The sequence below is a fragment of the Schistocerca americana genome, chromosome 3, assembly GCF_021461395.2.
Source record: "Schistocerca americana isolate TAMUIC-IGC-003095 chromosome 3, iqSchAmer2.1, whole genome shotgun sequence".
In the NCBI taxonomy this organism is placed as follows: domain Eukaryota; kingdom Metazoa; phylum Arthropoda; class Insecta; order Orthoptera; family Acrididae; genus Schistocerca; species Schistocerca americana.
This window is the reverse complement of record NC_060121.1, coordinates 222,348,300-222,373,895: the sequence shown is the minus strand read 5'-3', so window position 1 is coordinate 222,373,895 and position 25,596 is coordinate 222,348,300.

The following is a 25,596-nucleotide window of genomic DNA, read 5'->3' as shown; positions in this document are numbered from 1 at the left end:
GAAACGACAGGGTCCTATTCAGACAGCTCGCAATGTTCAGGACTGGTTTTGTGAGCACTGAGCTGGATTGTCGCGTCTACTCCGGCCACCACGGTCACCAGATCTCAGTATTATTGAGCATTTGTGGTCTACTTTGGACACAAGGATGATTCATCGCTCTCCACCTCCAACAGCGTTTGCGGGAAGAGTGGTATATGATTCCTTGAAAACCACAGAGGACTCTGCATTACGTCAACAGCTATTCACTCTTTGTTAAATGAAGAAACAGGAAAGAAACTCCGCCTTATATCCTTGTTATATACGAGCAGCAAATGGTTTTCTATGTCTTGTTTCAGACTTTTCCACTCCGCAAATCCCCTACAAGCCGACCACCATTTTAAACGTGCTCGGAAGGTTAAACGCCAGCCATTGCTCGTCCGTAATCCAGCTGTCCAGAAACGGTTTTCAAAGAGCAACAGTATAGCCGAACAATCATTAGAATATGAGGACGGTAGTGTAAATTAAAATTTCAACTGAACCTTGTAGAGCACTTGCCCGCGAAGGCAAAGGTCCCGAGTTCGAGTCTCGGTCCCGCACACAAATTTCATTTTGAACTTTGTTGCTTCGAAGGTACATAAGCAGACTGCACAGAGGCATTGGTTTATCAAAGTTCAGTCGTTTAATATGATGCTTGACCATGATACGGCTGAATCAATGGAACATCTACTGTCCTGTTACGACAGTTCTCGATTTGTGATGTATAGAGAGCTCTGATCCATGACACTAAAATGCGGAACAGGTAGATGGACACCTTACCTAACCTAATTTAACCTAACCTAAACCATACTGTGTAGTGTCACATTCCTGGGACAGTATAAGAAAAACTTAGGTGGACCAGTGAATAATATGCCCAGTTCTTGCATTTTGGATGACGTGTTGAATTCATCAAAGAAAGGATTTACAACTCAGGCTTAAACCCTATTATCCCTTCAATTGCGTTTTTCTTGTATTAAGCTCCCAGTATAGTATGTAGCTCTCGCAAAATGTGACCTTTTCTTTCAAAAGCAAATAATGACTTAATGATGTATACAGCTAGATAAAAAGACAACAGTAAAATTTAGATAATTAATGCCCTACGAAGAGCAACTTCGCAATCATTCCTAGGAGTCCAAGGAAAGCCTGACAGCCGATGTATACAACTTCAAAGACTTTGCTACATTGAGGTACTTGTAGAGCATGTTAATACCTCCTCTTTCAGTCATTAATGTGCGCTCCAGAAACCAGAAACTCTACGTCCGATTCAAGCAGCTCCTCACTTGTCATCACGAGGAAGTGAGACTGTTTCCAGGAAAAAATATTTGCAGTGCCTAACACCGAATATGCGGTTATATACATTCATCAAAAAAAGTTTTGCATCACACTGGTTCCCTGAACTCCTGAAGATAGACGTTGACTGTGGATATTGTATCAAAGACACAGTCCATTTGACTGTTCAGAGATGTCACTAAACTCACCCAAAAATGTAAACAACCATACATGAGCAGCACCTATTAGATGGAGGGGGTCCGACAGCCGTCAGTTTCAGTCAGTCCACCAGGAAGGAGGTACATGGCCCGTGTTGTTTCTAGTTCAGTTATGCCTAGACGTCGGCCGCGGTGGCCGAGCGGTTCTAGGCGCTATAGTCTGGAACCGCGCGACCGCTACGGTCGCAGGTTCGAGTCCTGCCTCGAGCATGGATGTGTGCGATGTCCTTGGGTTAGTTAGGTTTAAGCAGTTCTAAGTTCTAGGGGACTGATGACCTTAGAAGTTAAATCCCATAGTAATCAGAGCCATTTGAACCATGCCTAGACGGTCTACACCGCGGTTCGATGGCGTCCGCATTGCTACCCTGTGCCAGGAAGAGCTCTCAACAAGGGAAGTGTCCAGGCGCCTCGGAGTGAACCAAAGCAATGTTGTTCGGACATGGAGGAACGCCTTAGACACACTGTCCAGCGAGTGCAGCAAGGAGGAGGTTCCCTACTGTTTTGGGGGGGGGGGGGGGGGGGCGTTATGTGGAGCCGACGTACGCCGCTGGTGGTCATGGAAGGCGCCATAACGGCTGTACGATATGTGAATGCTATCCTCCGACCGATAGTGCAACCATATCAGCAGCACATTGGCGAGGTATTCGTCTTCATGGACGACAGTTCGCTCTCCCATCGTGCACATCGTGTGAATGACTTCCTTCAAGATAACGACATCGCTCGACTACAGTAACCAACATGTTCTTCAGACATGAACCCTATCGAACATGCCTAGGATAGATTAAAAAGGGCTGTTTAAGGACGACGTGACCCACCAACCACTCTGAGGGATCTACATCGAATCGCCGTTGAGGGGTGGGACAATCTGGACCAACAGTGCCTTGATGAACTTGTGGATAGTGTGCCACGACGAATACAGGCATGCATCAATGCAAGAGGACGTGCCACTGGCTATTAAAGGTACCGGTAAGTACAAAAATCTGGACCACCACCTCTGAAAGTCTCGCTGTGTGGTGATACAACATGCAATGTGGAATGAATGAGATTTTCACTCTGCAGCGGAGTGTGCTCTGATATGAAACTTCCTCGCAGATTAAAACTGTGTGCTGGACCGAGACTCGAACTTGGGAGCTTTTGGCTTTCGCGGGCAAGTGCTCTACCATCTGAGCTGCCCAAGCCCGACTCTCGCCCCGTCCTCACAGCTTTACTTCTGCCAGTACCTTGTCTCCTACCTTCTAAACTTTACAGAAGCTCTCCTGGGAACCTTGCAGAACTAGCACCCCTGAAAGAAAGTATATTGCGGAGACATGGCCTAGCCACAGCCTGGGGGATGTTTCCAGAATGCGATTTTCATTCTGCAGCGGAGTGAGCGCTGATATGAATTTTCCTGGGAGATTAAAATTGTATGCCGGACCGAGACTCAAACTCGGGACCTTTTGCCTTTCGCGGGCAAGTGCTCTATGTCTGAGCTACGCAAGCACGACTCAGTCCCCGTCTTTACAGCAATGTGTTGTCTTCATGAGCAATAAAAAGGGCGGAAATGATGTTTATGTTGATCTCTGTTCCAATTTTCTGTACAGGTTCCGGAACTCTCGGATCTGAGGTGATGCAAATCGTTTTTTTAACGTGTGTATATCTCGACCAGGTTAGAGGGGACAATGTTAGTGGGAGAACCGTTCGAAGAAGACCGTAAGAGGCCAATCTTCAGTGCAGAAGACATGCAACAGGTCTGGAACTCACCAGACTGTATTGCACAACTCGACTACTTTTAGCAAGGGAACATCTTGGCTGGACAGTACACCAATGCGATCAGGTGTTGTTCACCGATAAGTCGCGATTTGGCCTCTTATCACGTGACGGGAGAGAGAGGGTCTAGAGGGGAAGGTATTCTCCTTGTACATTCTCATCCAGGACGTCTTTTCAGGGGGGTTTTGTGATGCTGTCTGTAGAAATAAATATAGCTGCAAGGATGGATTTGGTCTTCGTGGAGCATGGGAGCGTTGCCGCACATCGGTATGTGGGGGAAATCCTGGAGCACGTTGTGCCTTTCGCTCCATTGATTGGTGATGATTTTACACTAAAGCTCGGCAATGCAAGCCCATATGCAGCGAGAATTGTGCAAGAGTTCTTGGATGTAACAGGAATTCATGCTATGGGTTGGTCTGCTCGAAGCCCTGATTTGAACCCTATTGAGCACGTTTTGGACCGGCTGGGGAGAAGAGCCCGTCAGCACTATCCAGAAACTCTACAGGACCTACGAAACGCTCTCCTGGAAGAAAAGGATACGTTTCATCAACAGGACATTACCGCATTAATCTGAAGAATGCCTGAAAGTTTGAATGCCGTCGATGGTGCAAGAGGTGGCAATACACGCTTTTGAAGAAACGAACATAGGTCTCCGAGATCGTCTCCGATGTCTGTGAAGTAAAGTGCGAACTGTCTAACATCAAAACAGACGTGCATTAGCTTTATGAGCTTGCTCCAAATTTCCTTGAAATGTCCATCTTTGGCTTCAGCTGTTAAAGTTTTTATAATGGTCTTTCTTTTTCCATTTTTGGACACTTCGGTGGAATCGTAACACAATATTCCATAATAAGATAATGGATTAGTGTCATACAAGTGTCATAAATTTAAAATAAATTTCAGTCTTCGTAAAAAATTGAAGTGTTGTGTTTTTCTTACCAGTCAGTGTATGTAGTGTGTCCCTCCTACGGGCCGTCACGATCATTTTCTCTAGTGCTTTAGTAGATATTTGCAATTTCGATTTAACAATGTGTAGCTGGAGTCATTCCAAACAGCTACTGCTTATCAAGTCTGTCATGCGAAGCCAATTACCTGCATTTATTATGTTTCCCGTTACGAGCAAAATAATTTTTAAAAGCGGAATTTAACGTGTTCATTCCGATGTGCAGTTCAAAATTAATCTAATGCGATATTCATTTTAATGATATGTATTACCAGGGACAGTAAAACACAGGGAATAACCAGTACTCCAGAAGTCACAGCAAAGCCCTGGCCCGCGCTGACTTCTACGGCTACGCAGTAGCACTGCTCAGGAACTGCTACTGGAGTGCCGGTTATTCTTCGTGTCTTACTGTGCCTGGTAACACATACTAAAATCAATATCGCACTAGACTAATCTGGGACCGCTCAATCGAATGGACATGTAAAATTACGCTTTAAAAATCATTTTGCGCGTAACGGGAAACAAGTCGGTACTCATGAAAAGACTTGATGAGCAGTACATATGTGTTAGAACAGAGTTCGCCTTTAGCAAAACACAATTTTGTTTTTTATCCCAAATTTGTCCCACTGCAGTTGCAGCATCATCAGTGGGATTTTATTTTATGGCCGTCAAACATAAAGAATGTTCTATACTGTTTGTATACACGTAAATATTAGTTTTTTATTGTAATTACAGATTTTTGAAGAATACAAGATTATGTATTCATACCATTTTACCACATGGTGTGGTTTTCCTGGTGTATTATGTTTCTATAGTGTCTGTTTTCTTTTATAGTTTGTCATCTGCAACCATATACAACTTAGAGTAGACAAATGATTTAAGCAAAATTACGATTTGGAAACTGTTATGTCTATGCCTGAAATTAATTGTCTATTTACATTATGTTTCACTTACATCGTCTTTGTTCCTCATCGTCTTCACTGTGAACTTTCGTATGTCGAGCTGTCACTCTCACTGTTTCACTGTTTACCAACTGTAAGAACAATATGGCGGACAGTGGAACAGCTGAAAGTGTAAAAACAAGATGGCGGACAGTGGAACAGTTGAAAGTATTCCAGGTGGTTGTTTTGAATCTTTCAGAGCTGTATGTGCCATTTTCTGTGTATGTGTAGTGTGTGTGTGTGCGGGGGGGGGGGGGGGGGGGGGGGGGGGGAGAGGTTGTGTTGTGTGTGTTTGTGTGTGCACGCGTGTGTGAGTGTGTGTGTGTGTGTGTGTGTGTGTGTGTGTGTGTGTGGAAAAAAGGGGGAGAGAGAGAGAGAGGGAGTAGGTTTGAGGATTTTTCATTACATCCGTACATACATACATTAATCCTTGTTCCATAGATCATGAATACGACATTTTGTAATAATGTGGAACATGTCACCTTAACATAAGTTTTCTTTACACAAAATAATTAATTAATTTTTTATTTTTTATTTTTTTGCTGTTACTACTTCATATCTAATTCATATTATTATTGCTATTATTATTATTATTTTCTGTGTGTGCGTGTGTGTGTGTGTATGTGTGTGTTTGTGTATCTGTGTGTGTGTGTGGCGGGGGGGGGGGGGTGTTTCTATAAGTTGATGTTATCTAATAATTCTTTGAGGGCAGAGAACAGAGTTCCATTGCAGAGAGAGCTGTGTATTCGTTTATTACTTGTTTTCCTTCAACTCTGGCTTTTTCTATTTGATGGTTTTCTTCATTATTAGTTTTAGTGGGGGGGGGGGGGGGGAGACTGCTGCTGCATTTGAAAATTTTCAAGTCAGTGTTGATGTCTGTTGGGCTATGTTTCTTGTCCATAAGGTGTTCAGTAAATGTGAAATGACAGCTGTTACTTTTTAATGCTCTTCTGAATTCTGTGTATCTGGTATTAAAGTTTCTGCTTGTCTGTCCTGCTTGTCTGTTTTTCTGTGCTTGTGTTGGTTGTTCTTAGTTTTTTCTGTGTTGAGTTGTCTGGCCTGTGAGCTATTTTAAGCTTTTGGGTATGTTCCGTATTCTATGGGCTGCTTTGTTGTTGTAGGTGAGAGTGAACCACTTGTTTGTTGTTGTGGGTGTTTCTTGCTCATGTGTGCTCATATGTGTGTTCTGTGTGTTTGTACGTTGGTTATTTTACGCTGTGTGATCAAACGTATCCGGACACCTAGCTGAAAATGATTTATTATTTCTGGGCGCCCTCCGTCAGTAATGCTCTCTCGCAGGCATACGTTCAGTCAGGTGCTGGAAGGTTTCTTGGGGAATTGCAGCCCATTCTTCACGGAGTGATGCACTGAAGAGAGGTATCGATGTCGGTCGGTGAGGCCTGGCACGAAGTCGGCGTTCCAAAACATCCCAGAGTTGTTCTGTAGGATTCAGGTCAGGACTCTACGCAGGTCAGTCCATTACAGGGATGTTATTGTCGTGTAACCACTCCACCACAGGCCGTCCATTATGAACAGGTGCTCGATCGTATTGAAAGATGCAGTCTCGATCCCCGAATCGCTCTTCAACAGTGGGAAGCAAGAACGCGCTTAAACATCAGTGTCGGCCTGTTCTGTAATAGTGCCACGCAAAAGAACAAAGGGAGAAAGCCCCTCCATGAAAAACACGACCACACCATAACACCACCGCCTCCGAATTTTACTGTTGGCACGACACACGCTGGCAGATGACGTTCACTCGGAATTCGCCATACCTACACCGTGCCATTGAATCGCCACATCGTGTACCGTGATTCGTCACTCTACAACACGTTTTTCCACTGTTCAACCGTCCAATGCTTACGCCCCTTGTACCAAAAGAACGTCGTTTGGCATTTACCGGCGTGATGTGTGGCTTATGAGCAGCCGCTCGACCGTGAAATCCTGGTTTTCTCACCTGCCCCCTAACTGTCATAGTACTTGCAGTGGAAGCTGATGCTGTTTGAAATTCCTGTGTGATGGTCTGGATAGATGTCTGCCTATTACACATTACGACCCTCTTCAACAGTCGGCGGTCTCTGTCAGTTAACAGAGGAGGCCGGCCTGAGCCCTTATGTGCTGCACGTGTCTCTTCACGTTTGCACTTCACTATCACATCGGGAACAGTGGACCTTGGGATGTTTAGGAGTGTGGAAATCTCGGATACAGACGTATGACACACGGACGACATTCGAAGTCCGTGAGTTCCGCGGAGCGCCTCCATTCTGCTCTCTCACGATATATAATGACTACTGAGGTCGCTGATATGGAGTACTTGGCAGTAGGTGGTAGCACAATGCACATATGAGAAACGTATGTTTTGGGGGTGTCCTGATACTTTTGATCACGTGGTGATTATACATAAGTGTGTGGATACATTCCAGCCACAGAGATCGCGGCTTCAACCACGGACAGGGGCGAGGATTTTTCCTCCTTCCAGTCCCTCACATCGGCCACAGGTCCTCTCACATGAACGAGTACCGGGTATCTTTCTCAGAGATAAAAGGCGGCCGGGTCGATGGGCCCACCACTTTTCCCCTACTAGTGCCACAGCTAAGAAAGGCTGCACTCTGCCTGCAGCCATGTCAGTAGCACGGTCACCGGCTCTACCTCACATGCATAGCGTTTCTGACTGTTATAGGTACAAACGAAAAAGGCGAGCAGACGATAATGAAATATGCAAATGATCCGAATAAACATAGGTTCAGAAACCATGGTTTCATCGATACAACATATGTACAAGTGCAGTCGTGCTAGTGTTACAACGAGCGAGGAGGCGCAGTGGTTAGTGTAGTTGACTCGTATTCGAGGGGCGACGGTTCAAACCCACGTTCAGCCATACTGATTTAGATTTTCTGTGATTTCCCTAAATCGCTTCAGGCAAATGCTGGGATGGTTCCTTTGAAAGGACACGGCCTGTTTCCTTCCATGTCCTCCCCTAACCCGATGGGACCGATGACCTCGCTGTTTGGTCCCCTCCCCAGAATCAACTGACCAACCAATCAGTGTTACAACACTGTAAATGTGTAAGACTTTGGTGTATTCGGATGGCTGTTAATACATTCAGATCACGTTTGAGGTTTTCTAACGTGTACAGATATCGGCGAAGAGAAGTGCCGAAGTTTGCCTTTGCGTGAACTGTGGCCACGTGGGGCATCCTCCTCTATCATCACTTTTCCTCAACGGTTGTTGTCAATACCAGTATTATATTTCGAATTTAGCACAGGTAAGTATCATCTCAGTTGCTTTTCCGAAAACTTTCATATAATTTCATACACAGTATGTTATATTTCAAGCTAAAATTTATGAAAACGAATTACTTTATAGAATATGTTTTTATTATTTCAATGTTATAATCGATAAGTTCTAGTTCTGAATGTAAAGTTAAAATTATTTTCTTTAGAAACATTTGAAATTACGAATTATTGGCACACTGAAAATTTCTATTATCAACTACGCAATCCTGTACTGTTTACCATGTTTATTTTTGGATTCATTTATGAAATAACAATCGAAATTAGTGGTGTGGCGGAAGTTAGCAGAAATTCATTTGTTACGAAAAACTGTAATTGTAAACCCTTTGGAAAATGATTATTTCCGCATAGTGTGAGAGTCGTAAACGTACCTATGATGTGATCGCATGTATTTTTGTACGAACAATGTAATTTCGGCTTTGTTAACGTGAAAAACCAAAATGCTTTATGATATACTAAAATGTGAGAAAGTATATTTACGTAAAAAAATGTTGCAACAACAATCTTCTAATTTATTTAGTTCCAATCAAAAGTGAGTACCTGATGTGAGATTTTCAGCTTCGAGAATCAGACCCCTAGTCAAGAAGAACTGAAGACATCTCAACATGACAAGCTAAGTAAGCTACAAAGTTTACAGTAATCTTCGCTCCTTTCTGATCTTCATAAAAGACTTTGCTTATTAATTACTTGGACTTGACATTGTTTAATGCGGACAATAGATGGAAGTAGAAAGGAAGGGAGAGATTACAATCTCTCGTTGTACTGTGTTTGTCCTCAAGTGTATTGTGCAGCTTGGGTCAAATGGCTCTGAGCACTATGGGATTTAACTGCTGAGGTCATCAGTCCCCTAGAGCTTAGAACTACTTAAACCTAACTAACCTAAGAACATCACACACATCCATGCCCGAGGCACGATTCGAACATGCGACCGTAGCGGTCGCGCGGTTCCAGACTGTAGCGCCTAGAAACGCTCGGCCACCTCGGCCGGCCAGCTTGGGTCCTAAGGGACTCTGTTGTAAGGGGTAATAAGTCATATCGGGAAAGTCATAGGTTTCGGGACTCACGTTCATTAGGACTGATAGCTTGTTCCGTTGTTCTCTACTCGCCACTTTCGTTTGTACCTATAATAGACAAAATCACCCTTTGCATAAAACTAAAGATCTTGAAGTTAAGAACATAATTACATGTAAGAAGATTTTCGTTACATGTTAATTTCGTAAGTGGGTTTGATACTACACAAACGATTTTGTAACACGAACGCAAACAGAGGCCATATAAGCTCACGTCCATTTTTCTTCTTTTAATCATGTTGACAGTTGCTGTCTCTGAGCCCAAACCACTTAATAAGGACTTACAGTCGAAACTGCAGTTGTGGTATTTACGATAAAAGTATCCAGTTGATGGCGAAATTTTTTAGTTCAAAAACTTTTGTAATACTTGAACTGGAGTTCTCAGTTGTCTATAGTACACGTACGACTGAACCCTTCAGAGACGGTATCTAGTAACGTGTTCGCTGAGATCTGTTATCTCCTGCAAGCGGGCCGGCCCTATGCACGAAACGAGCTTAACTCCCAGAGGGCGCGTACTCATTAATTACGTTGTAACTCTTAATCTGCTACATGCACCACGGCCCACAGTTCCCATTAGGACATGGAACATTAATTGGCATTCTGCCGAATTGAAGAACCTGCCCCACGCGTGATGGTAGCGCATTTCACTAATGGACTTTCGTTGATAAGAAATTACCAAATGAATTCCAAAACTCGGCATGCTTTCTGGGGAAACGAAAATAATTAGACTCCTCCTACAATGCAAAGGCCGTTGTACCTTATTATCATTCTAAACGTGTGTTTGCCCTCTTGCCGCCGCCCTCATTAAGCAGAGCACACACTCCCCCCAAGAGGCGTACTTTGCCTTCAAAGAACACGCGACGTTTGATCTCCGTCTCGCTTCGTGTATGAAAAGAACCAGAGTTCCAGCCTTTTTGGTCGTTTCTGCCACTGCAGAGCTGGCTATTCGTCAATAAACGAAAAGTCAAGTTAAATTCTGCGACATTTCAATGGTGCGAAATACGTAACATGCAGTAACTCTACTTCAAAGCTTAATTCTCTTCCAAGCGTTATTCACGTCACAGAAAATTAGTATCACAAGGTAAGTTTTCTCGATTAAATAACGGGCCTCTCATTTCAGCTCGTTTGTTGTTGACGACGATCGTCGTTCATTCTGAAATGGGAATCTCGGTTATTTGTTTCCCTCGGCCAAAATATCGTTACAAGTGAAGGCACAGTGTTCTATAACATATTGCTTAATATTAGACCATAAAAGCTGTAATGTTGCCGTGTAAGATGAATTACGTCTTACTTCAGTGCGTATGTGGCACAAAGACAATACAGCATCTACATCTACATGTACATCCTACTCCGCAAGCCACCTGACGGTGTGTGGCGGAGAGTACTTTAAGTACCCCTATCGGTTCTCCCTTCAATTCTAGTCTCGTATAGTTCGTGGAAAGAAAGATTGTCGGTATGCCTCTGTGTGGACTCTAATCTCTCTGATTTTATCCTCATGGTCTCTTCGCGAGATATACGTAGGAGGGAGCAATATACATCTTGACTCCTCGGTGAAAGTATGTTCTCGAAACTTCAACAAAAGCCCGTACCGAACTACTGAGCGTCTCTCTTGCAAAGTCTTCCACTGGAGTTTATCTATCATCTCCGTAACGCTTTCGCGTTTACTAAATGATCCTGTAACGAAGTGCGCTGCTCTTCGTCGGATCTTCTCTATCTCTTCTATCAACCCTATCTGGAACGGATCCCACACTGGTGAGTAATATTCAAGCAGTGGGCGAATAAGTGTATTGTAACCTACTTCCTTTGTTTTCGGATTGCATTTCCTTAGGATTCTTCCAATGAATCTCAGTCTGGCATCTGCTTTACCGACGATCAACTTTATATGATCACTCCATTTTAAATTACTCCTAACGCTAATTCCCAGATAATTTATGGAATTAACTGCTTCCAGTTGCTGACCTGCTATATTGTAGCTAAATGATAAAGGATCTTTCTTTCTGTGTATTCGCAGCAAATTACACTCGTCTACATTGAGATTTAATTGCCATTCCCTGCACCATACGTCAATTCGTTGCAGATCCTCCTGCATTTCAGTACAATTTTCCATTGTTACAACCTCTCGATATACCACAGCATCATCCGCAAAAAGCCTCAGTGAACTTCCGATGTTATCCACAAGGTCATTTATGTATACCGTGAATAGCAACGGTCCTACAACACTCCCCTGCGGCACACCTGAAATCACTCTTACTTCGGAAGACTTCTCACCATTGAGAATGACATGCTTCGTTCTGTTATCTAGGAACTCTTCAATCCAATCACACAATTGGTCTGATATTCCATATGCTCTTACTTTGTTCATTAAACGACTGTGGGGAACTGCATCGAACGCCTTGCGGAAGTCAAGAAATACGGCATCTACCTGGGAACCCGAGTCTATGGCCGTCTGAGTCTCGTCGCCGAATAGCGCGAGCTGAGTTTCACACGATCGTCTTTTTTGAAACCCATTCTGATTCCTACAGAGTCGATTTCTAGTCTCCAGAAAAGTCATTATACTCCAACATAATACGTGTTCCAAAACTGTACATGGTTAAGTCTGTTAGCTAATGGACTTAACCGTGTACGATATTGTATCGTTTTTGTGCCACATACACACAGAAGTGAGACGTATTCGTGCAAACATGTACCAGCGATGCATTACAACGTAAAATAAAGCTGGATTATTGAGATACAGGCTTGAAAATCACCCAAGGTTGGAACTGGCCGAACGTATAGATAACAAAAAGAATACAGCCTACTTTCACCATATTTTCATTATCAAAACGCATTGGGACGGTGGAGCCCCACAAAAATAAAATATTATGACGTAGGGATAGTGAAGGTCATGTTTGCCAAAAGCTCACGGTAGACATCAGTTTAGGGAGAAATTCAGGAGTGGAAGAGGTACTAGGGAAGGTGATTTCATACCATTAAAACTGTTCTCAGCAGTCCTGAAGGAAGCTTTCAGGTCTTAAACCAATACAACTAAGAAGGAATACGTGTTAATGACCGTTCTTCGTTTTGCTGATGACGTTGTACTACTAGCGTCCAAAGTAAATAATCTTCAGCAGCAAATGGTGGCAGTACGAGCGACCAGTGAATTAAGCTATCACTCATCATCAAATTGGAAGTAATTACGTGTGGTGCCCCACAAGGGTCCATCTTATGGCCATTACTTTTTCTTATGGACAGTAATGACCTCTCATCAGTTACATTTCCAGACGCAGACTTTGTTTTGTTTGCAGATGATACAAGTATTGCAATAAATAGCAAGTGGACTACGGTTTTAGAAAGGGCTGCTAATGACATTTGCATGGACATTAATAAATGGTTTATAGCCAGCTCACTGTGATTAACTTCGAAGAGGCTCAGTGTCATCATCTCGGTCTTTAACTTTATTGTACGTTAGAATAATTTTATTTTCGGTGTGTTCATTGCGCATTATTTCAAACTTTTTACTATTGATATTCAAGCCTCCAGTCGTGTTTACGCTGTGAAGTTTCACAGCGTTCATTGTGAATTATTTTAACATAATTACAATTGATTTTCAGGCCTACATTTAATTTTATGCTTCGAAAATTCATAGATGTGGACCTCAAAATCAATCGCAGTAAGATTAAAATAATGCACAATGTCCGCACTGAAAATAAAATTGTGTAAATGTACAGTAAAATCAAAGGCAGAGATGATGTGGTTTTGTATTTAGGGCAGGTGGAACGATTCGATAGTTAAGAAAAGAAAAAGATTAGTAAAATGGCTTCGAGTGTTACTGCTCAGTTAAATAGCAATTAAAACATACACATAACTTTGACCAGCCACTTTTATTTATCTATACTTTTACGACTTTTCGTTTATACTTACAGATTTTTTCTCGCTATTAATAGTTACCCGTCAGGTTCTCTCTCCTGAACAACCTATTCAAGACCAAAATGGCTCTGAGCTCTATGCGACTTAACTTCTGAGGTCATCGGTCGCCTAGAACTTAGAACTAATTGAACCTAACTAACCTAAGGACATCACACACATCCATGCCAGAGGCAGGATTCGAACCTGCGACCGTAGCGGTCGCTCGGCTCCAGACTGTAGCGCCTAGAACCGCACAGCCACTCCGGCCTGCCAAGACCAAAACGACCTTCTGTAATAGTAATGTATATATGACATGTGGAGCTGCGGTTATCAAAAGTTAAAACACAACTGTCTGTCTCTCTCACTGTTGTTTTTGTAGATAATACACACGTTTTTTTTTAAAAAAAATAAATATGTATTTCAACTTTTTCCATAAAATCCACTCATAGAGCTCCGGTGTTTTCGAGACTTACTTCCGTTACGGATTTTTTTCCATTTGATTATGAACAACATATCTTCTGTTCAATAATCTAGTTCATATCTACGGCTGACGTGTCTTACTACGAGTATTGTCCGCAGTTAAGGATGAATTTACTCCACCTAACTGTTTTTAATTCTCTGAACAGTTCTGCATACTGTTTGCTGTCGACAAGTGAAAGGTATTTTTTTTTTTATTTAAATTCTGAACACACTTGATGTAGCCTACATCGTGATTACATGAAGCAGCTACACTGTACACTACCTTTCCTTTTTCTCCAGTGGCCTCCTCTATCATTCTCGCCACTTATTTCTCCTCTTCACCACATAACTCTTACTCATTTCTGTATCAAACTACCAACGACAGGTTAACAACAAGTTCTTAGGCTATTTCTATACGACTTACACACTGATTTTCATTGTTATTACTTTTTTTTCATTCTTTCATCTCTTAAAACGTATTCAATATAGTTTCTGTTCAGTACTACGCTTGGTTCTGCAGTTCAAAATCAGTTTTTGTCACCAATATATCACCTGTTAGAGCATTCGTACTTCGTTTCTCAGTTCTACTTCAGCTGTTTCCATACAATTTTGATTCTGTGTCTTTTTAATTTGTTAGACTGCTGTGTCTCTGTGACATATATGTTCTAGCACTTCAACTGTATTTTACTTGAATACTGCATTTATATTTTGGTACATTTTTGAAGCTATGAATAGCCTGTTTTCGAACGATATGTCTCGCAGTCTGTGTATGACTTTCGCAAGTGATCACATTACGCCATGAATTTAAAAAAATAAACCAGAGTATTTCAAGAGCTTTCTCATTAATACATCAGCCATTTTTAGTTCACAATACTGCTGAAATGGATTTGATACCAAATAAAGTGCACTCTTAGTTGTGGTTTGGTGCCTTAGCAAATGATTAACGTAAAAATTTTATCACATATTATCTGTGTAATAGTTATCACTTTGACGGTCTCTACTTTATCAGCCATCAATAGTGTTTCCGTTTTCATTGTGTCACATACAGACTTTAGACGTATGTATTTAAATTTAAATAATTATACGGACAAATATATAAGAAGACTTTATTTGCACACTACTTGTATTCGCCTGTTAAAGCAATATCGCTATAATCTTTATTTTCTTTTACTCTGGAAAAGGCTTACTTCTGTATCCCTATGATTTTAAAGTTAATAATAACCTTATCCCGTGGCGATTAAGATAATTACACGAATTTAAAAGCAACACTATACCCGCACTATTGTTCACATCCACATTCAATACGGAAAATTTATGTTCAAGTTCTTGCAGTTACGTATGCTACTAATTAAAACATAAGACCTATCGTAAATGTTGTTGAAGATCATATTATGGAGATCCTATAAATACCATTAACAGCTCTTCTACAGGTTTCTGTGACACTTTGTTGTTAGAACAGTAGAGCTACCAAACACTCGCAAGAAATATAGCTGCATCGCTCATGAAAACAGTATTTTCATTTATGTAACGTCATTTCTACACTGTTCTTATTATTTGAACTTTTTCTTTAAATGAATACAGGCGAAACGAAAAAAAAATGAAATATACTGGCTTCAATTATCGAGCTCGTGCAGAAGAAACAGGACAGGAGACATTACCGCCGTCACAGGAGTATAAGTTGATTGATGCTCTGCTTTTGTAGTGGATCAATGACTCATTTCTGGTTGCTTCAGGACATTTATTTTCCGTCCTTTGGTGGGTCATCGGAATTGATTTGCAGATACATGAAACTGCCTCAAACAAGGCAATGACCGAAATCAAAATGATTTAGGAGAGAAACATTTTTCAGCTTTTAATCACAACAGATAGTTCTTGGACTCGATTTATCAGTAAAAATCACGTCAGTTTTTAGTTTTACAACAATAGTATCAACCACTAAATTTATATAATTTATGTACAATTTCTAAAGATACAGTGTTTCAATATTATCAAGGTCTTATTTATTCATTTTTTCCACAATAAAAACGCAAACAAATACGTACGTTTTCTAGTCAGTCATTTAAATAAAAAGTAGTATGAGGTGTCATTTCTAAGGTTCTACATGAGCTATAATTTTATACTGATGTAGTACTATGCTTTCTCTGCATGGGGAATCCAACGTAAGCACATATGTCTGTCCTTTATAAGAAATTGGGGATAGTCACGATAGACAGAAAAAAAGAAGGCGTCTATGACACTGTTAAAAGTATCGCCCACATCTGCTTTCAAATATCCATAGGGGCTCATAATTTTCCTGTGCATACATGTGATGTTATTTAGTCGCTGCGAGCTCCTTTTTATGGTGGTTAGTCCCCAAAAGAAATTTACATGTAGTGGCATTGTTGGTCAGCTTCCAGGGGTATAAATTTATAAAAATTGTGTCTAATGTAGAGCAACAGACGTCACGACATTTTGCTTGAAAGCATGTTGTGTGACAGTTGAAATACCAAGAGTGAAATGTTGAAAAGATGCGCAAATAATCCAAGACTCCTAAGAAGAGAACTCCTAGAAGAGAAAATTAGTCTTGTACAATATATACTCTCGCCGCATACCACGTTGTGCACCATGAAGTAGATGTGCAGACGTAGATGTACATGTAGATACTTCTGACCTGCCTAGAACGAACAATACAACACACTTGAATACTGGCATTTTGTAAATGTAGCTGTGTTCCAAATACAAGTTTACTCTTGCAAAGAAGAAACCAACATCCAGGAACTGTTAATAGCGAAATTTATTTACACCAATAGAGTGGTTACCTAAACTTTTATATATTGCAAATTTCCTGTTGGCACATCAATATACATACATATCATAACATGTTTGAGAGAGAAATTCTTTGACAATGTTTTATCTGCGATATCGCCGCCTCTGTATACAGTCTTCCGTCTGGCAAAAACTATTCAGAGTGTGTGGGGGGCTCTACAGTGTGTATATTTCTGTATAAAAAGGTACTTTACATATTTTTAACTATTTCATGGAGACATGCAGTCAACAGTACAACACACTTATGCGGTAATTTCGACAGAAGTAACATAAAACTAAAGCAGTTCTACGTTAGAAAATTGTTTACGTTGTTTTCATTTGTTGTTATTTGCTTCAGTTACAAGTAAATAGGCTGTTTCTCACATCAGTTTTTGCTGTAGGGCACTCCAACGCCCAAGGAACGTTCGCCCAAAGGGGAAAACATCTATTGTTACTGTGATGAAAGTGAGATGGAAGTTAACAAGAATTTTAGACAGGGTAGTGGATGATAAATGGACAAAGGAAGTTCCTTGCTTGATTTCAAAACAGGAGAAAGTCCAAGGCAATGAGCAGACGACCTTAGGAGATGAACAGGAACAATACTGATACGTACGTATGTAGTACTAGTACCATTATCAGTGTGAGAAGTAACAGTAGTAGTACTGGAAGTAGTAGTGGTAGTTGTTTTTGTTATTATTATAGCCTTCTGTCTTCAGACTGATACGCTCTCTTCTCTAGTATGTCCTGTGGAATCCTCTTCATCTGTGCATAACTCTTGCAACCTAAACGTCCTTGGTCCTGCATAGTGTAAGCAAGCCTTCGTCTCTCATTACAGTTGTTTCCCCCTACAGCGCTTTCCTCCATCATCAAAATGATGAATTCTTGATGCCTCAGCACGTGTTCTATCAACAGATTCCTTCTTTTAGTATCGTTGGGCCAGAAACGTATCCAGTTCGGATACTATCGGTGACCATGCAGCTCTCTTAGAATGAAATGATAATGAAATCAAGACCATAAGCTGTCGACATGCGTTGATATACATCGACGGGGACAGTTGAAAATGTGTACCCCGACCGGGACTCGAACCCGGGATCTCGTGCTTACATGGCAGACGCTCTGTCCATCTGAGCCACAGAGGGCACAGAGGATAGTACGATTGCAGGGAGTTATCCCTTGCACGCTGCCCCGTGATACCCACATTCCCAACTTAATTTCCACACACTACATTCGTAATACCTCTGCCCATTACACTCATTACTCGCGGCAGACAATCTTACCGAGTCTCGTAAGAGTTCGAGCAATGCTCGTGCATCCAGCACAGAAGCAGAAAATCAACGTCCGCTTAGCCTTAACTATATGAAGATGGTATCTGTTCTTTCGGACATATCCGAGTGTAATGGGCAGAGGCACTTCGAATCTAGTGTGTGGACATTAAGTTTGGAATGTGGGTCTCACGGGAAGCGTGCAAGGGATAAATCCCTGCAGCCGCACTACCCTCTGTGCCCTCGGTGGCTCAGATGAATAGAGCGTTTGCCTTGTAAGCAGGAGATCCCGGTTTCGCGTCCCGGATGGGGAACATGTTTTCAAGTGTTCCCGTTGATGTATATCAACGCCTGTCGGCAGCTTAGGTTTTGATTTCATTATCACTTCATTGACGACGAATGTTCATCAGTGACAAGATTACCGTCAGGAGTGCCTCAGGGAAGTATAATAGGACCGCTATTGTTTTTCATATACATACATGATCTGGCAGACATGGTGGGCAGCAGTCTGCGGTTGTTTGCTGATGATGCCTTGGCATACGGGAAGAAGTCGGAGTTTAGTGACTTTAGGACCATTCAAGACACATACACAAAATTTCAGGTTGGTGCAATGAATGGCAGCTATATCAAAATGTAGAAAAATGTAAGTTAATGCGGATACTGTTCGGATACAGCATTAGTAGTTTCCTACTTGGCACAGTTATATCGTTTAAATAATTGGGTGTAACGCTGCAAAGACTGCAAAGAGATACGAAATGGAACGAGTAAGAGAGGATCGCGGTAGTCAAGACTTTGGTTTATATGGAGAATTTTGGGAATGTATCGTTCAGCTGTAAAGGAGACCGTGCACAAGGCGCTAGTGTGATCTGTTGTTGAGTAGTGCTGGAGTGTTTGGGATCCGTACTAGGTCTGATTAAAGGAAGACGTCGAAATAATGCAGAAGGCGGGCAGTTGTAGAGATACCTCTTACCGAGCAAGTTGGTGCAGTGGTTAGCACACACTGGATTCGCATTCGAGAGGATGACGCTTCAAATTCCCGACCAGTCAACCAGATTTAGGTTTCCCTTGATTTCCATAGGGGCTTTTACGTGAGTGTCGTGAAAGACATGGAAATTTGTGGTAAGTTCCTATGCGACCAAACTACTGAGTCCATCGGTCCCTAGGCTTACGCACTACTTAATCTAACTTAAACTAACTTACGCTAATGATAACACACACACCCATTCCCGAAGGAGGACTAGAACCTCCGAGGGGGGTGGGAGTGGAGGGGAGGGGGGGGGGGGGCTCGAAATGTGGCAAGGCGCCTGCGATAGCGAAGCGTGAAAGATATGAATGCAAGTATCACGTCAGAGAATATGCGTACGCAACTGAGATCACAGCACCACGCGATGCAGAACCCGCAGTAACACATCAGCACCACGTCAGCAAAGTCTCCAGATCCACCTCGGCGACAGAGACGAGGGGATATACGTCGGAGGTAGGTGCATAAGTCATATGGTATAATACGAATGGCTCTGAGCACTATGGGACTCAACATCTGAGGTCATCAGTCCCCTAGAACTTAGAACTACTTAAACCTAACTAACCTAAGGACATCACACACATCCATGCCCGAGACAGGATTCGAACCTGCGACCGTAGCGGTCGCGCGGTTCCAGACTGAAGCGCCTAGAACCGCTCGGCCACACCGGCCGGCCGTCCTGAGCACAGGAAGTGTATTCGCAGTTGCAAATATGGACAACTTACAACTGTAGAATGGAATGACGACATTCAAAACGTCTGCCAGTCCGGGACTCATACCATTCTACAGTTGGAGGTTGCCAGTATTCGCAACTGTAAATACATTGCTTGTATTTCACAACGGCTGTAGTTGCCCCACTGCCTGTTCCTCCGGAAATGCATGAATATCCAGATGAACACTGCATCGTATTTCTTACAAACTTACAAACTTTCGATTAAATCTCTCATCTGTACTGGAATTACAGTAAGTGTACGAGCGCAGGTTAATGACAGATGGACGACGAGGTATAAAAGTTTAAGGTCTGGCTGTGGAGCGTGCACGGATAGGCGAAACAGTTAAGGCGGCTTCTCGCGACAAGTGGGAAATCTAGGTTCAAGTCCCGGCCCAGCACACGTTTACAATGTAGTCATTCCATTCTTCAGTTGAAGGGTGCCCATACTCGGCACTGCAATACATTTCCTTTGTTTCGTAACGGCTGTAGTGATCTCACAAGCATGCATGTTCGTAGGAACATTGCGTCCTACTTCTTACAAACACAGGCACTGCAATATCATGTCAAGCCATTTACACAGGTTCGCCTTTCTTCAGTCGGAGATGAGTCATAGTGTCAGTAGCCACCGAAAACCCAAACCGATCTTTCGCAAGGTCAACTAGAGAAAATTTCTAATATTTTGTAAACAATTTGTACCAGTATTTTTCAATAATGACATGTTAAACTCATTATTCTGTAATATTCACACCTGTCAGCACTTGTTTTCTTTTCTATTTTTACACTACTGACCATTAAAATTGCTACACCAAGAAGAAATGCAGATGATGAACCGGTATTCATTGGAGAAATATATTATACTAGAACTGACATGTGATTACATTTTCGCGCAATTTGGGTGCATAGATCCTGTGAAATCAGTACCCAGAACTACCACCTATGGCCGTAATAACGGCCTTGATACGCCTGGGCATCGAGTCAAACAGAGCTTGGATGGCGTGTACAGGTACAGCTACCCATGCAGCTTCAACACAATACCACAGTTCATCAAGAGTAGTGACTGGCGTATTGTGACGAGGCAGTTGCACGGCCACCATTGACCATACATTTTCAGTTGGTGAGAGATCTGGAGAATGTGCTGGCCAGGGCAGCAGTCGAACATTTTCTGTATCCAGAAAGAGCCGTACAGGACCTGCAACATGCGGTCTTGCATTATCATGCTGAAATGGAGGGTTTCGCTGGCATCGAATAAAGGGTAGAGCCACGGGTCGTAAAAAAACTGAAATGTAATGTCCACTGTTCAAATTGCCGTCAGTGCGAACAAGAGGTGACCGAGACGTGTAACAAATGGCACCCTATACCATGACGCCGGGTGATACGTCAGTATGGCGATAACGAATACACGCTTCCAATGTGCGTTCACCGCGATGTCGCCAAACACGGATGAGACCATCATGAGGCTGTAAACAGAACCTGGATTCATCCGAAAAAATGACGATTTGCCATTCGTGCACCCAGGTTCTTCGTTGAGTACACCATCGCAGGCGCTCCTGTCTGTGATGCAGCGTCAAGGGTAACCGCAGCCATGGTCTCCGAGCTCATAGTCCATGCTGCTGCAAACGTCGTCGAACTGTTCGTGCAGATGGTTGTTGTCTTGCAAACGTCCCCAACTGTTGACTCAGGGATCGAGACGTGGCTGCGCGATCCGTTACAGCCAAGCGGATAAGATGCCTGTCATCTCGACTGCTAGTGTTACGAGGCCGTTGGAATCCAGCACGGCGTTCCGTATTACCCTCCTGAACCCACCGATTCCATATTGTGCTAACAGTCATTGGATCTCGACCAACGCGAGCAGCAATGTTGCGACACGATAAACCGCAATCGCGATAGGCTACAATCCGACCTTTATCAAAGTCGGAAGCGTGATGGTACGCATTTCTCCTCCTTACACGAGGCATCACAACAACGTTTCACCAGGCAACGACGGTCAACTGCTCTTTGTGTATGAGAATTCTGTTGGAAACTTTGCTCATGTCAGCACGTTGCACGTGTCGCCACCGGCGCCAACCTTGTGTGAATGCTCTGAAAAGCTAATCATTTGCATATTACAGCACCTTCTTCCTGTCGGTTAAATTTTGCGTCTGTAGCACATCATCTTCGTGGTGTTGCAATTTTAATGGCCAGTAGTGTGTCTAAATACTGTGATGCATGAAGTAATGAGGAGGTCTTCTCTATACATCAATGGATGTCCAGTGGTTGATATGGCACAGTGCCAGTGCAAGCCAACCCAAAGACACGCCGCCCAGCTCCTAGCGCCTCGCCCAGATCGCAGCCGTGCCAAGTACTGAGGACGAATGCAACCGCGCCGCTGCAGACGGCCAGCATTCCCACGAGCTTCAGCGCCGCCATCAGCTGGGCACGATCGGGCGCGACGGCCATGGCGTCGCCACCGCAGCCCCTTTACCTGCGCCTTCTCCACCCGCATTCAATTTTCCTAATGACATGCGCCGTCGCCGTCCCGTCCGGCTGTTGGCCGCGGCGCAGCGGCAGCACGTGACGCGAATATCGATACCTATCGAATTCCGCGGCGGCGCGGACCGCGTTATCAATCAGCGCTCCTAATGGCGTCCACAGCCTTGACGGCGTCCACCTGCCACTGCGCGTGTCGCCGCCATGTGACCCGGCCGCCTCCGCGAATCTACGTCGCCATCTCCCCCGGACTAGGCTTATCCCCTCCCGAGGCAGCACAACCAACACACTCTGCTCTACCTCTTTCTTTTTTGGTTTTGGAAGCATAGAAGAATTCTGCGTAAAATGAGGTCTGAGCGCTCAGAGTCCGAGTGACCTCACAGTAGTAGTCTGTGCGGATAAGAGAAAGGCCAACTGCATATGTACCGCATTAGAAAGCCCCTTGCCCGCATCAATTTTGTGAACCACGTTAATCCGTTCGGCGCACTGAAGTTGTTACGATAAGCTTGTGCCAGGTCTACATTTTCTTCTGCTCAAGTGGGATCTCGTGTTTTCATTGTATTGAGTAAGACTGAAGACACTGATAAGTAGCACATATTACGTTCTCTTGCGGCATTACTGAAACCGAGTTTGTGAATGTTCCTGCGGAGCATTTCCGCTTGATTGGAAATTCAAAGGGGGTCAATTCCCGTGGATTCCACTTACTGAACATTATGTTTCTAATTACTGTTTGTTGATTTATCTAAATATGAAATCATGGGCAAAACAAAAAAATGGTTCAAATGGCTCTGAGCACTATGGGACTCAACTGCTGAGGCCATTAGTCCCCTAGAACTTAAAACTAGTTAAACCTAACTAACCTAAGGACATCACACACATCCATGCCCGAGGCAGGATTCGAACCTGCGACCGTAGCGGTCTCGCGGTTCCAGACTGCAGCGCCTAGAACCGCACGGCCACTTCGGCCGGCGTGGGCAAAACAAAACTGGCCCAGAAAATAAACTGCCGGGAAACAAAATTAGTACATTCTTTTAGAGGTTTCCAATCCACTCAAGATTCATTGTTGCAGCAGTGCATATGGAGTACATAAAATTTACAGTTAGTAGCATAAGCGAATCCGAAATACCAGGTATCGGCCCATGTTGAAATACACATGGTGTAGCTTCCACAGCCGGCCGGTGTGGCCGAGCGGTTCTAGGCGCTTCAGTCTGGAACCGCGCGACCACTACGGTCGCAGGTTCGAATCCTGCCTCGGGCATGGATGTGTGTGATGTCCTTAGGTAAGTTAGGTTTAGGTAGTTCTAAGTTCTAGGGGACTGATGACCTCTGAAGTTAAGCCATTTGAACCAATTTAGCCTCCACAGGCGGTAATGCATGCATTGATTCTGGCATCTAGTCGATTGTGCAGATGCCGAACACTGTCCTGGGATGCGTCATGTCACGCCTGCTCGACCTGTTCACGTAGTTCTGTGAGAGTTTTTGGCTTACGTGTTGCACAAGTCACTTCTCGTCCTATCATTTCCCACCTGTGCTCTATTCGAGACAAGTCTGAAGATCGTGCTGAACAGAGAAGTTGCTGCACGTCTTGCAGAGCACGTTGAAATTCACTGGTAATGTGCGGGCTAGCATTATGCTGCTTGAACGACACATCACCCTACTGTTGTAAAAACAGCTAAAGAACGGGGCAGGTAATATTCTGCACGCCCGCCCTGTTACCCGTACGGTCTAACGTACGGCTTTCGGGATTGGGAAGGAGCGCCTGGTCTCCGGCACGAATCCGCCCGGCGGACTTGTGTCGAGGTCCGGTGAGCCTGCCAGTCTGTCGATGTTTTTTGGTGGTTTTCCATCTGCCTCAGCGAATGCGGTCTGGTTCCTCTTATTCCGCCTCAGCTACACTATGTCGGCGGCTGCTGCGCAAACAAGTTCTCCACGTACGCTACACCACCATTACGCAAACATAGGGGTTGCACTCGTCTGGTGTGAGACGTTTTCTTGGGGGTCCATCGGGGGCCGAACTGCTCAATAACCCTGAAAGACTGGTTCGGTGTGGGGCGGCGGAGGGGTGAAGTGGACTGCGGTAGTCGTCGTGGGGTTGTGGACCACTGCGGCTGCGGTGGGGACGGATCCTCTCCGTCGTTTCTTGGCCCACAGTTAACATACAATAAAATACAATACAATATCCTGCACGCACCGAGCACTGATCAGCGTTTCTCCAGAAACATCAAACCGGCCTCTGTGGCCGAGTGGTTCTAGGTGCTTCAGTCTGGAACCACGCTGCTGCAAAGGTCGCAGGTTCGAATCCTGCCTCGGGCATGGATGTGTGTGATGTTGTGATGTCCTTAGGTTAGTTAGGTTTAAGTAGTTCTAAGTCTAGGGGACTGATGACCTCAGTTGTTATGTCCCACAGTGCTTAGAACCTTTTCAACACCAAAGTTGAACGAGGTGCCGTCGGCTGTGGCCAAGCGGTTCTAGGCGCTTCAGTCTGGAAACACGCTGCTGCTACGGTCGCAGATTCGAATCCTGCCTCGGGCATGGATGCATGTGATGTCCTTAGGTTAGTTAGGTTTAAGTAGTTCTAAGTCTAGGGGACTGATGACCTCAGATGTTAAGTCCCATAGTGCTTAGAGCCATCTTAACCATTTGGTGAGCAAGAGATGTAGCTGTTGTCTAGTGTATCTTGGATGAGCACAGTCTAGTAGACAGCGCTAACCATGTCTACGTCGTACGTGCGGACGATCATCACGTGTATATAGGAATACTTTGCTTTCATCCTGAAGACCATGGCACGCCATTCCGTCTACCATGTGATCCTCTGACAACACCAATCTATCCGTGCACGTAGATGCAGTGGATTGAATGGAAAATGGGCTAGAGGTGTGGGTACCTATAGTCCCACTGCAAATGACCAGTTTGCAACAGTTTGTGTTGACATATCTGGGCTCGCAAGCTCTATTATATGTGGTGTGGTAACTGTACGCTCTGCCACTGCTGCCCTTACAATTCGACGATCCAGACGGGCGTTTGTGCTACGTGGACCTCAAGAACCTCTTCTACAGGTATGAGGCTGTTGACGTGAGCACTGATGCCACCATCATTCCACAACGGATGCAGCACGTCCCATTTGTGTGGCAGTTCTTCGAAAGAACCATCCTGCCACTCTCAAGGTGATAATTTGAACCTTTGAAACTCACTGAGCTGCCCGTAGGAAGCACGAGTGCATCTCTGTGGCATAGCTGCCTGCTAGCTTCACACATTTGCACCACACAGAGCCTTCTGACTGTGAGCGTTCCCTATTAAAGGGTAGAAACAGATAGCGCTCTAGTTGCTATATCACTACACTACTATCCCCCTCCCCCCCCCCCCCCCCTCCCGCGGTCAAGGTTACATATGCCGTCATTGGATCAAAATCGTGCCGCCTAACCAGGTGTACTAATTTTTTTGCAGCAATTTAACGTACTTTAAGATGGGTAATCCAACTTACCTATCTTAAGATGGATGAATTGCTTTCCAGGCCAGTT